At 35.0% G+C, this 14,071-nt stretch overlaps 1 protein-coding gene across 1 annotated transcript in view; it reads right to left on the reverse strand.

Annotated features, from left to right (window-relative positions):
- LOC107594123 (kelch-like protein 29) overlaps positions 1-14,071 on the reverse strand; it is a 136,166-nt gene that overhangs the window by 119,119 nt on the left and 2,976 nt on the right. The window contains exon 2 of the mRNA XM_016284069.1: positions 13,486-13,557. The gene's annotated coding sequence lies outside the window, so the exon portion shown is untranslated. The remainder of the gene's footprint in view (positions 1-13,485; positions 13,558-14,071) is intronic.

Here is a 14,071-nt window from a genome sequence, read left to right on the forward strand (position 1 = left end):
TTTTGATAATCGATTAGTTGGTCGATTATTTTTTCGATTAATCGGGATGAAAAATATATATTTTTGTATTTTATTTACAAAAAAAACACACTATTCCACATTCTGCCCAATGTCCTTCAAACAAATGTGCCAACTGAATGCTATGAAAACATACAGGGCTTAATTTATTAGACCACCTGCCATAATAAAGAGAAAACACATTTTAGGAATCTGTCAAAAAAATGTTTAAATCAAAAAAATTTATTCTCATTTAGTGGGCAAATAAACTTAAACAACTAAACAGTTTTTATTCACATAAAAAAGGCCTCCTATGCCCTTCATAACAGCTCGCATTCTTCTTGGCATTGTTTATGTACTTTTTGACTGTAATTGGGTATCTGAAAAAAATACACTATAAAGCTCTCTGCCTTTCTTTCATAGATAACAGCAATAATTATATTATAGCATTAGACATAGCCTACTACTGTTACTAAAGAGCTTACACATACCTGGTAGGACAATCTGACGGGTAGGATAATATGTCAGGACACCTACACCTGTTGAAGTTGGACGTGCACTGTGGGCAGTCCCGACTAATGAGAATCGTTGTCGATGATTTTCATAATCGATAATATCGATTAGTTGTTGCAGCCCTACATTATATGTTAAAATGTAATTTATTTCTGTGAGCAAAGCTGAACAGAATCATTACTCCATTCTTCAGTGTCACATGATCTTTCAGAAATCATTGTAATATGCTGAACATTTCTTATCATCAATGTTGAAAACTATTTTGCTGCTTAATATTTTTGTGGACACTGAATTGCAGGTTTAATCTGGTCAGACCACTTCTCTGCTTAAAGGGGTCATGAACTGAGAAATCAAAATTCCCTTGATCTTTTGACATTTAAGAGGTCATTGTACTATAAAAACATTCTGTTTCAGAACAAAAAACTTTCTCGTTAGTCTAAAACCAGCTTATATTGAAGCCAATCTGCCAAAACGCCAGATTGTGGAATGTGCCGCTCTATGATGTAATAGTGCGGCTAAACTCCGCCTCCGCAGGAGAAGACCAATGCCTGCTTCTACATCACTGCCTGCTTAGCCCCGCCCACCGATTTGTGCATCTAGTGTAAATAATGAGAGAGGCAAACGCCGGTCTACACAGAAACTAAATGATAAAGATGAATCCGAGGACAACAAGACGCTGTTCAGAGCCAAGTTGTGGGAAAAACACAGTCTTTGCATTGCCTTCCTTCTGATCCCAACATTAGGAAAGAGTGATTAGTGGATGAACTTTATTTTTAATGAAGATCTAGACCTCGTCAGTAAGAACTTGGTCCTTTGTCCACTTCATTTCACCATGGATGCGTTTACAAACAAGGCACAATTCGATGCAGGATTTTCAGAAAGATTGAAACTAAAAGACGATGCTGTGCGACTATATCGGATCCGACAGTATTGTCGCACCACACGAGTGTGAGTAACTGTTTTTCTTATGTGCTCACCATTGCTTTATCTGTTATTACAGATCGTTTGATATAAACTGAGTATTTATGCGTTTTTAACTTAAATCACTGCAGCATCCATCTGTGAAGAATGTAGCTGTTAAACATACACAACTGTTAGCCAATCAGATCAGTGGGCGTTTACTTCCGAGTCTACAATCCGCCACAGCTATTCACACAGAGCGTTCTGATGAGGGTCAAAACAGGACAGAAAATAGCCTTTTACTGCTAAATTATGATGTTTTTTTATGTAAAAATCTTGATAACATAAGTGGATCTCAGAGAACAGTACAAAATAATAATAATAAAAAAGGCAGTTCATGACCCCTTTAATATTTTTGTGGAAACTGGTTTAAGCCGGTCTGACTTCCTCTCTGCTTCATATTTTAATGTAAACTGGTTTGCTGGTCTTTGCTGGATTAAACTGATCCGACCACCTCCCAGATTACCAAAATATCTCTAAAACCAGATACAAAAAATGGCCTAAGTTGGTTTAAGTTGTTAATCATAATTTTATTAATGCTACACAACAGATATTTTCTGTACACATAGACCACATGACAAATGACTAGAAATACATGAATTATCAAAAAAAAGTTTGCTCTTCGAGCATCCATGTCTGTTTGTATGTTTTGTAATAGCTGTGCAGGACTCCTGGTTAATCCAGGGCTGCGTTTCCCAAAAGCATCGCAAGCTAAGTTAATTGTAGAGATCACTGGTGGTAATGGTTCTACGATCTACTTAGGCTTACGATGCTTTTAGGAAATGTAGCCCAGAGCAGTAAAGTAAAAATCCTACACATCCCTGTAAGCTATTTGGTTTCCCAGCATGCTCAGCACATTTGAGTTCTTCTCAACCACAGTGACTTGAGATGTTGAGATCCGGTTTCATCACTTTGACAACTGAGAAACTCATACAACTACTGCAAATACTCACTGATGCTTTTGAAGAAACATGAGATTTTAGGAACTGAGATTCTGTTGCACAACTTCAGACGAGTAATACAATTAAATCTTAATTTTTTTTAAAGCGAAACAACTTACACAGTGCAAAGGGTTACATTAATGTATATACAGTGCAGGGTCACTTTGGATTCAATTGCTACTCTGTCAGACCATAAACCAAATAACATTTAACTCAACATTGAGACGTAACTCTTTATTAGCTTCATCAGTTTGCACATTTCTTTTAAGTCTGACTTGATTACATACAGAGCAATGTCACACCAGTCTCATATTAGTCTGGTGTAGTTTTAATGCTGAAAAATGCAGGAACATTCAATCTAACTGAACGCAGACGGCAGCAGTTTTAAGCACACCAATCTACACTAGTTTAAGACTGAGAATGCTGCTAAAAAAACAACAACTTACGATCAAAGTAGCGTCACGTGGCAGTGACTTCTGAAATGTCTATATGACCAGAAACGCACGTCTATTCCAAGCTCATCTGGAGGAAGATCTATTGAAGTGATGCCAGTCCTCCAGCTGCACTGCCACGGGCGTTTAACCCCACGGATGGAAACCAGAGACGACAGGACGGAGCTGTCTCACTGCATTCCCATCTAATCACCCATAACACACCTTCACCTCCATCTAACTGCATCCAACGTCTCATTCTCATGTGATTTTAATACAAGCTGACTTTTTATTAGTCGAGTCAAAGAATAAACGTCACTGGAAATATTCCTCATCTAATATTGGAGATGGACTCATTTTAATTTATGGAGAGGAGTTTTAAATATGCATGTATTTTGCATTTAAAATTTTAATGCTCAATTTCAATGACACTTTTAAAATAGAACCTTGATATGTGTGCTTATGAGGGCAAAATTTAATTATACTATAAATATAATTAAACAAATATATTTAAATATAATTGATTATTTGTTTAATTAATATAATGTAATAAAATATAAATTAGATTACATTTAATAATCACAAACAATTAAGAATCATTTAAATCTCCAGTGAAATCAAACAACACTGCGATGCTTTTAATGCACTTTTTATAGATAACTTTTCCTGTCATTTCTTGATTCTCTTTAATTAGACTGTTAATGTAATTTATGTCTTGCATAAAACATTTTAATCTGCATGAAATGAGGGTTATCCCATTTCAAAATGGGATTCAGTGGTTAATAATTAATTAAATCATATAATTAGTGAATAGCTAATAATGAAATCATAAAAACTTACTTTTTAAAAAAAAAAATCTAAACATTTGGATGAAATGTTTATATGAAAAACATTTTTTAAAATATATGAAATATTTTATTGGTGACCATTAACTGATATCAAAGATCCACAAGCATGCAAAGGTGTTGTTAACTATTAAAACATTCATTTAAAATCTCAGGTGGACTTATATTTTAATTCAAAAGGGTTCAGATAATCAAAAATGTTTTAGAATTCCTCTTTTACAGTTTGATAGTCCCCGACTTACATAGAATATTGTCCAAAAGCTGGAAACAGATATTTTTAACTGTAAACATCCAGCCTCAAATCAACACAAGTGCTTTTAAAAACAGTCACTCATTCCACAATGTCAAAAGCAGCGAGACCTAGTGAGAACACTTTCAAGCACTTAAACAGGGAGCTGATTTCCAAACCCGTTTTAAATATTTCATTAGGAATTCATGTTGCTTCATGCATGATTAGCGGCCTCGACTCGCGGAGAAGTCAGACAGAGTGCAGCGCACCGACAGGTTATGAGCCCAGTTCACTGACGGGGCACTTCACGCTCACCGCCATAACCCTTTCACCACCGACAACCAGCACATATTGAATGCTTTTCTCGAATAAAGAATAAACTTGCACTTAATTAAACATCTTATCCTGGCAGAGGTGTGAAATATGACATGAAACACTCAATCCAAATTCACTCATGTTGTGCAAGTCCTAACAGCGCTCTTTAGCCAAGATTATATTCATAGCAGTTGCATTTGCAACATGACATGAACGTTATGGATGCGTCTGCATGGATTCTCACACAGAACAATGAATCTGTCAGACATGCATGCATATGCATGACTCGCACACGTGAAGCAGTCGTCCAGATGGGTGACCATAAGCACAGATGTGCTTTGCGAAAGAAACACATGCAACTGCATCAGAATCTGTGTGACACTATAGACTCAATTTAGATGCGCCTCTGTTTACATACAAGAACTCTAATGAGCAAAATCTACCAAAAATCTGAACATGATTAGCAAAAGTGTGAAGAAATGTAAAACATACAGATAATTTAGGCACATTTAATGGCAATGGTTTATAAAACCAATCTTATGTTTCTACAGTAAAAAAAATAAATAAAAATCACACATTGTAAAAGAAAAAAAAAAGCTTTGAAACACTTTGCACTCAAGAAATTGCTAGTAAATTTCACAAATAATTACAAAGATACAGAAAGTAACAATTAAACACGACATTTTTAAGTAAAAAAAAAACCTGAAATAGTATTTTCATGTAAAACCTTCTCTAATAATCTTTGTTTTATCTGCAATTTTTTTTTTACAGTGCATGCATTAAGAAAGCAATATCAAACGTTAAACCACTTTTTGAATCAGAAAATTAAACAATTTTGAAGAAAATATTCATGTTGAAGGCAATACTATGAAAAACAAGGAAAGAATGGATTTATTGATCATAGGTGTTCATTTCTTAATGTCAGAATATCAATGCAACTAAAGCCTTTTATCGGGCTAAACATCAATAACCTAAAAGACTTCAACTGCTACAGTTCATGACTGAATCAAATAATGGCTCCTAGCTTAACCTTTCAAATAAAGGCTCAAAAGTATACACTCAAATAATGGACTATATAAAACAAAATCTAACTAATATTCTCTACGGTGACAGCATTCGTGCTAGTAAATTTCACAAATAATTACAAAGATACAGAAAGTAACAATTAAACATGACATTTTTAAGTAAAAAAAAACCTGAAATAGTATTTTCATGTAAAACCTTCTCTAATAATCTTTGTTTTATCTGCAATTTTTTTTTTACAGTGCATGCATTAAGAAAGCAATATCAAACGTTAAACCACTTTTTGAATCAGAAAATTAAACAATTTTGAAGAAAATATTCATGTTGAAGGCAATACTATGAAAAACAAGGAAAGAATGGATTTATTGATCATAGGTGTTCATTTCTTAATGTCAGAATATCAATGCAACTAAAGCCTTTTATCGGGCTAAACATCAATAACCTAAAAGACTTCAACTGCTACAGTACATGACTGAATCAAATAATGGCTCCTAGCTTAACCTTTCAAATAAAGGCTCAAAAGTATACACTCAAATAATGGACTATATAAAACAAAATCTAACTAATATTCTCTACGGTGACAGCATTCGTATATATCCATTCCACCATCACAACACTGCTTCCAAATAAACACATTTACACAATTACTCACAGCAAACAAACCATTCTAGCTTTGCTTTCAAATGAAGTTTACTCACTAGCAAATATGAGTCATGATTTTGATGGATGAAAAAAAAAAAAGCATTTCTGAATGCGATCATGTCCTTCACACGATGCACCAGGCCAGAAAAAGCCTTTTTACTGGTTTATTGAAGTCACTTATTTTGTTTCCTTCTCAATTACATCATGCATTTGCAGAGTAAATAAAGATTAATCAAAATATGAATATCATTGGATCACTGCATTTGTTTATTTCACTTATTTAACATCAGGCCGAGTGGTCTGGTCTCTGTTGTGGCCGAATATTCAGACAAATTAAATTAATCCACATGCTGCACAAGATCTGTAAGTAAATTGGCTCTGCAAGCAAACTTAAGTCCTTCGTTTTCAGATGAGTAAACAAAAGCGCAAGCGCCACCATTGATTTTCATTCACAACTGGCCTATTTAACGCAACGCTGCAGCCATGCATACAAAAGTCCAGACGCTGTTAGCAACCTCTGAATGAGTTCAAGACGCTGGTCTGTTCAGCACAATGCTGGAAACAAAATAGAGCAAAGTCTGCCTTGAAATAAGGGAATGGATTAATTAGAAATGATACTATCATCGATTGTTCATTCTAAACCTGCAGGACTTACTTTCTCCTGTGGAATATTTTCAAAGAAGTTCAAAAAGGATGCAAAAGCATCATAAAAGTAGGTTTGTGCACTATATCTTTGTTTTCTCACATAAAAGAGAATATTGGACAAGATTTGATACTTTTGTATCTTTTTCCTTTTTAGTTTGAAAGCTTCAGACTAGAGTCATTTTGTTTTCAAAGAAAAAAAATTCAAACAGGTTTGAAACAACAATGGTGAGTAAATGACAGAATTGTGTATTTCTGCATGAACTGTTCCTTTAAAGGGGAACTATTATGCAAAATTCACTTTTGCAAGGTGTTTGGACATAAATGTGTGTTGGCAGTGTGTGTACACAACCACCCTATAATGATAAAATTCCACCCACTCCTTTTTTTTTAATCTTCATAAATAATAAGCTGTCTCCCAATGGCCAATTTTTAGCATTGGTACTAATGTGACATCACATTAGCCACAGGCCCCACCCACGAATGTTAACAGACACTGCCGTTTTTGCATAGAACAGCCCTGAGCAAGTTCACAGCGAGCTGTACACAGTCCGCCATTGCTGCACTGACGAGAATGTCTCCCAAGTGTTTTAGAATGAACATACTTTCCAGAAGGCCAACAATTCACTAAAACTTTTTTTTTATTGGTCTTATGAATTATTCTAATTTGTTGAGATAGTGAATTGGTGGGTTTTTGTTAAATGTGAGCCAAAATCATCACAATTAAAAGAAGCAAAGACTTAAACTACTTCAGTCTGTGTGCATTGAATTTATTTAATACACAAGTTGAATTACTGAATCAAATGATCTTTTCCATGACATTCTAAATTATTGAGACGTACCTGTATTAATCCACATAGCTCTCTCCATTTACTCCCGAAATCTGAGCCGCTGAAGACGAGGTGAATTCATTTTGTTTTTGAAGAAAATGCTCCCTCAACACAAATTAGTTTGTCTGCGCAAATCATTTTACACTGGACTGCTTTGTGAATGAGGGTCGGTATAAAGCAGGTTTTGCACAAAAATTGCTCGTGAAGGATGGAGCAGTGCTAACTGTTCGGGATCTAGCTAACGTTACGCCACCTAGAAGTAGTAAGTATCCCGCGTTTGTTTTCCAAATTGCCTTTCTGAAAGAGCTTCTTGGAACTCTATAAGGCTAATGTTGCTAAAGCTACCATTGTCTGTCTGTTTTCACTGATGCTGCCTTCACGTGAATAGGAATATGGTAATTAAAAATTGCATATGAAAGCAATGTGAAATGAACCGCTTGTATTTGTCTAGCTCATAATCATATCCGGGACTTATAAAGTTCGTGTTAGCACGCAATGGCACCATGAGACCAGCTATGTTGTTATTTTTATAGCGCCGTGCACCCTGTCTGTGTAATTCATAAATAATCTGGCAGGGTGCAGAATTCGGCATGACACCGGTTTGAACATATATGGCTAAACGCCGCTATTAGCAGTTTCTGACGTTTTCAGTGCGTGAGAGAGTGTTTTGTTATTGCTGGCATGATGCCGGTGCACAAGCTCTAGAAACTCCACCCTCTTCTGAAAGGGGAGGTGGGCACACCAGCTCATTTTCATTTAAAGGGACAAACACAAAAAACATAGCGTTTTGGCTCATACCCTAAAAATGGCAATTTCAACAAGCTATAAAAAATTATCTGTAGGGTATTTTGAGCTAAAACTTCACATACACACTCTGGGGACATCAGATACTTATTTTACATCTTGTAAAAAGGGGCATAATAGGTCACCTTTAACAACAGTGAATCCACAGGAAACAGCACCTTGAGCGAGGTACTTTCTATTCAATCTTCTGAGGAATAAAGTTAGAAACTCTTTCCACAAAGGCCATCTTGTAAGGAGCGCACACGACCCAGTTCTAGAAGGGTGCTTCAATAACATTAGCAAAAGCAATTAACCTTTAGCCGGCAGCTCCTTAAAGTGAACAGGGTGCAAATATGTTCCTTTATTCACACTGATTACATATACTATAATAGACAAGCATCTGAGAGATACTGACCTAGAATGGATGGAAACCCACGTATAAACTCTTTGAGAAAACGTGGCCTTACTATGTTTGATTTCTGAGAGAAAATAATGTTTAGCTGGTCTAAACCTATCAAAATCCAACAAAACAGTCCGGTTTGGCCAGTCTGGGAGACTAGCTGATCACTTTAAACTGGTTTAAGCCATTTTTCAGCAGGGCAAGTAAGTTACATGCATACGTAACTAGGGCTGTCAAAAAAAATTTTGAATTTCGAATATTCGTCGAATTATAAAAAAAATTATAATAAATCCACATTCTAATGCAAAAACGTTGCATTCGAATTTAAGGTCTACGTCAGCCGTCAGGCAGCCTTATCAGTGGCGCACGAGATGCGATGACGATGTATGTGTCATTGATTGCATTTGAATGCTTTTGTTAGCCTATCCAGTTGAACCCACTAGATGCGGTGCTGCTACATTGTTCATTCATATATTGCTGGAAACGAGAGCATCAGTGTGGAGATGTTGTTGTTTACGTCAAAACTGAAACCAAGCCGTTCACACGGAATGCATATTTATCACATTTTCTAGAGGGACATCTATCAGCGCTGCAGTCGCGTCTCGCAGAGAGCGGCATGTTTAGAAAGCCATGTAAAATTAATGCAAGTTCAACTTTTAAAAAACATGTCTAAAGACGTATTTTTTTTCAAAGATAGTAGTGTTATTTTATTACGCTTTGAAGAAACGTGCATAATATTTTGCTCGATGCACCCTCTTGTGGCCTCAGGAGAGAAGCCAAAAGCTTTTTTTCCCCTAACTGAAATTATGCCTTTTAAATTTGAATTTTGATAATATTTAAGTAGAAAATTCGAATTTAGTTTTTCAGTCATTTTGACAGCCCTACACGTAACCTTTTGCTGCCTTGTAAAATAGCTTATTTTTACCAATTCTGAAACAAAATAAAACTTCTATGAGCATAATAATGTATTATCTAATATATAAATGCCTGCTTTACTTAGTGGAGCCGTTTACTTTGTAAATACAATAATTATGCATCGACTTTAAGGGAGCATCATGTTCTTTCAGAGTTAATTTTCAATTCCAATGAAACAGCAGAATCAGATAATCAAGCTCCGCAGGTTCGCTTGAAAATTACAGATGGATTTTTTGGAGGCCTGAAACTCCGCTGGAAAGATTTCCAGGAGCTGGATTGGACCCCTCTAACCTGAAAGAAACATTCACTTCATGGTGATTCGTATTATCTGAATGTGAAAGAACAGCTCGCATGCAGGTGTGATTTTAGCATATCAAAAAATACTGGCCATCTCAGGAGATGAACGAGGTTACTGGAGGTTAAACAGGAGATTGTTAAACCTCAATCAATGTACAAGCTCTTTAAAAACTGAGACAACATGAAACGGCCATTGAATACTGATAAAGACATTAGAAAGTCAAACCCAGTTCTCAACAAATCCATTGAAATGATTGCAGGAAATGTTAAGATTTGAGTAAAAATAGGTTTGATTCTGGATCAACAACCTAGGTGATGTAAAAACACTCATAATAGAGAAGATATAAAATAGAAACTGGATATCAATATGAATGAATTTTACCATGAACACCTAATTAATTTGAGATAGTATTGTAATTAGCATATGAATGGAGTGTTTTTAGCACAGTGATTCATAACCTTGGCCTGGTAACTCAAAGACCCTGGGTTCAAATCTCAAAAACGCTCAGATATAAATTGAGAGAAGCTCATTGGAAAAATGTGAATATACCAACATTTGGTCACACTTTATTTTAAGGTCCAATTCTCACTATTAACAAGCCATTAACTATGAATTTTGCCTGAACAAACTCCTAATTTGCTGCTTATTAAAAGTTAGTAAGGTAATGCATCGACTTTAAGGGAGCATCATGTTCTTTCAGAGTTAATTTTCAATTCCAATGAAACAGCAGAATCAGATAATCAAGCTCCGCAGGTTCGCTTGAAAATTACAGATGGATTTTTTGGAGGCCTGAAACTCCGCTGGAAAGATTTCCAGGAGCTGGATTGGACCCCTCTAACCTGAAAGAAACATTCACTTCATGGTGATTCGTATTATCTGAATGTGAAAGAACAGCTCGCATGCAGGTGTGATTTTAGCATATCAAAAAATACTGGCCATCTCAGGAGATGAACGAGGTTACTGGAGGTTAAACAGGAGATTGTTAAACCTCAATCAATGTACAAGCTCTTTAAAAACTGAGACAACATGAAACGGCCATTGAATACTGATAAAGACATTAGAAAGTCAAACCCAGTTCTCAACAAATCCATTGAAATGATTGCAGGAAATGTTAAGATTTGAGTAAAAATAGGTTTGATTCTGGATCAACAACCTAGGTGATGTAAAAACACTCATAATAGAGAAGATATAAAATAGAAACTGGATATCAATATGAATGAATTTTACCATGAACACCTAATTAATTTGAGATAGTATTGTAATTAGCATATGAATGGAGTGTTTTTAGCACAGTGATTCATAACCTTGGCCTGGTAACTCAAAGACCCTGGGTTCAAATCTCAAAAACGCTCAGATATAAATTGAGAGAAGCTCATTGGAAAAATGTGAATATACCAACATTTGGTCACACTTTATTTTAAGGTCCAATTCTCACTATTAACAAGCCATTAACTATGAATTTTGCCTGAACAAACTCCTAATTTGCTGCTTATTAAAAGTTAGTAAGGTAGTTGTTAAGTTTAGGTATTGGGTAGGATTAGGGATGTAAAATATGATCATGCAGAATATGTGCTTTTTAAGTACTAATAAAGAGTCAATATTTCAATAATAGGCATTCTAATAAGTAGAGATCGACCGATATATCGATTTACCGATATTTTTCCCGATATTTAAGAATTTTACAATAATCGGATATCGGTTTTGTAATATCGGATTCACCGATAAACGCTGTTTTGAGAATTGCGCACAGGATCACCATTGCAGCGCGTCTGAGGGGAAACAAGACAACAACAACGGCGTGCACGGGTTACTTGATTTACTGTCAGCAGGCATTTCATAATCTAGAATGACAAAACCATTATTAGTAATTCTGATAACATGCCAGTTATAATATTTAAGTACTTACGATGTTTTGTTTGTTATATTTCAATATTCCAGAGAATATTATTCAGTGAATTAACATTATCCAGTGAATTATTCTTCACTCTTTAGCCTATTAAACATCTTATAAACCTACTAAAACTGTAGTTTAAAATGAAGTTGATATGACTCCTTTCCTTTATTTATTTTCTCCATTTGAAAACATTAGACCTTCTACATTTATTTTGCTTATTGTTAATATTAGTGTTGCTGCTGATGCTTTAAATAGAGTTTTTTTATTGTTGTAATGTGAAGATTAAATTTAACATGAAAGACTGCTAATTTTCAACACTTTTTTTTAAGATGACTGAAAGGAGGAAAAAACAGTCATTTATTTACTTTATAACAGTAAATAAATATTGGTTCTGCATATCAGTTATCGGGCACATAAACATGCAAATAATTGGTATCGGTTATAAAATATCAATATCGGTCGATCACTACTAATAAGCAACTAGTTAATAGTGAGATTTGGTCCGTATACTAAAGTGTTACCCTACATTTTTGCAAAACTCATGCCTATAGATCCAATTCACTGCAGTTTCCAGCTGAAATTAACTCTAGTGTCATTAAAACACCAACAACGTTTATTCTTTTTCACACAAATTATGATTTCAGGGGCAGATTATTGATTAATAACGGCTTATTTTCACGCACAATCCTATGTTTTGACCTCAAAATGCTTTTATCATAGTGCATGATTTGTAAATGAATATATTTGCATAACATAACCAACTCAATATGTTTGGCTTTTTTGACTAAGTAAACTTACTCAGTAGCTCACCTGGTACAGTAACATTGCCTTTGCAATGCGAAGCGCTGAAATAAAACACGTTTCATGATCAAATAGATCAAAAACTTAGAAGCAGCAAGCCAAAACGGCATGGTTGCTTCAGCAAATGCATTTTTATCTCATGCTTCTTTTGTTAGCACTATCGATTAGGTTTAGTGTAGCTGGTACATTATTTTCAAATGTAAAATAGCATTTAAAGCCAAACTGCCAGTATATGTACAACAACCAACATAAAACATCGCCAGATGCACACTTATCTATGCTGAATAAAACTGAACACATTTTGAACACCACTCAATGGACATTTGTCTCTCGAAACATGCAAAAATGCAACCTAATATCATTTTACAGAAATGTCGTCATATGCACATATCAGCCTTTTCCCAATGAGAATAAACACTCCCTATTTGCAAAGTATATCATCCATTGGATTATGCAAATTAGGGTCCTCTGTGGTTAATACATAAACTACTGATTCATTATATTTCCATAAATAAATAGACTCCACTACCACAATATGAAATTACTCACACTGTGAAAACATGCATTAACATTGTATTAGAATTCCTAATTTGGTAGTGACAAACTAATTTTCCGAATCCGATGTGCTGCTGACATCGCAGATCTCACGCTTTTCCACACACAAGCAACTTGGGTTTTCCCTGTAATCTCAATCTACATCCTGATTTGCGTCAATTAAGTTGTCTAGATGTAAGAGGCAAAGGAGCAGGCTCCTCTGAGACCGTCACACAGCAGGGATCCCAGCGTGAGATCTCAACCACAACATCATCCTCAAAGAACCCCATCCATCATCTTCATAAAGAGCACAGAACCACCAGTGACGAATCACATCCAGAACATATTAAAGGAATGTTCCAGGTTTAATACAACTTAAACTGTGTGGACAAGATCTGCGCAAAAAATAAATTCAGCTACTTACTCAGTTTGATTCATAATCATAATAATCTTCTACATTAAATCACTGATACAAAAGCCTTCACTACTCACCACACAGCGTCTCTGACCGATGCACATCATACAGGAAAGTCGTGTGCTTTTCTCCTCTAAATCACACGGCACCTGTTAAAGAAATGAGAAACAGCCATGATAAATAAGTCATTAATCAGATGATTTTAGAGTGCACTGCTCAGAGGACACAGGGACACTTAACATGGTTTTCAATGTCAAGTCAACCTGTTTTTAACAACCTCTCGAAGACAATAAATCAGATCTGTAGTCATAAATGATTTCCAGAACGGCAGCATCAACTGTTATTAAAACAGAAGAATAGTGCATAAAAACACATGAAACCTTCATGAAGGAAGCCATGACTGAAAAAGATCAAAACAACAAAATAAATGAATTTGTAAAGTAATTAAAAATGGTATTACAACCACAATTACCTCCAAATTTTCATTACTGTAATGCAAATAAAAATGCATGTTAATACATTAATGAAAATTATTTAGAATTATAAAATGAAAGTTTTAGTATTAATTACAACAAATACCACCAAAATGCACTTTATCAATAATGTACATTTTATTATTTACATATATATATATATATATATATATATATATATATATATATA

The sequence above is a fragment of the Sinocyclocheilus grahami genome, unplaced genomic scaffold (assembly GCF_001515645.1).
Source record: "Sinocyclocheilus grahami isolate Dianchi unplaced genomic scaffold, SAMN03320097.WGS_v1.1 scaffold179.1, whole genome shotgun sequence".
In the NCBI taxonomy this organism is placed as follows: Eukaryota; Metazoa; Chordata; class Actinopteri; order Cypriniformes; family Cyprinidae; genus Sinocyclocheilus; species Sinocyclocheilus grahami.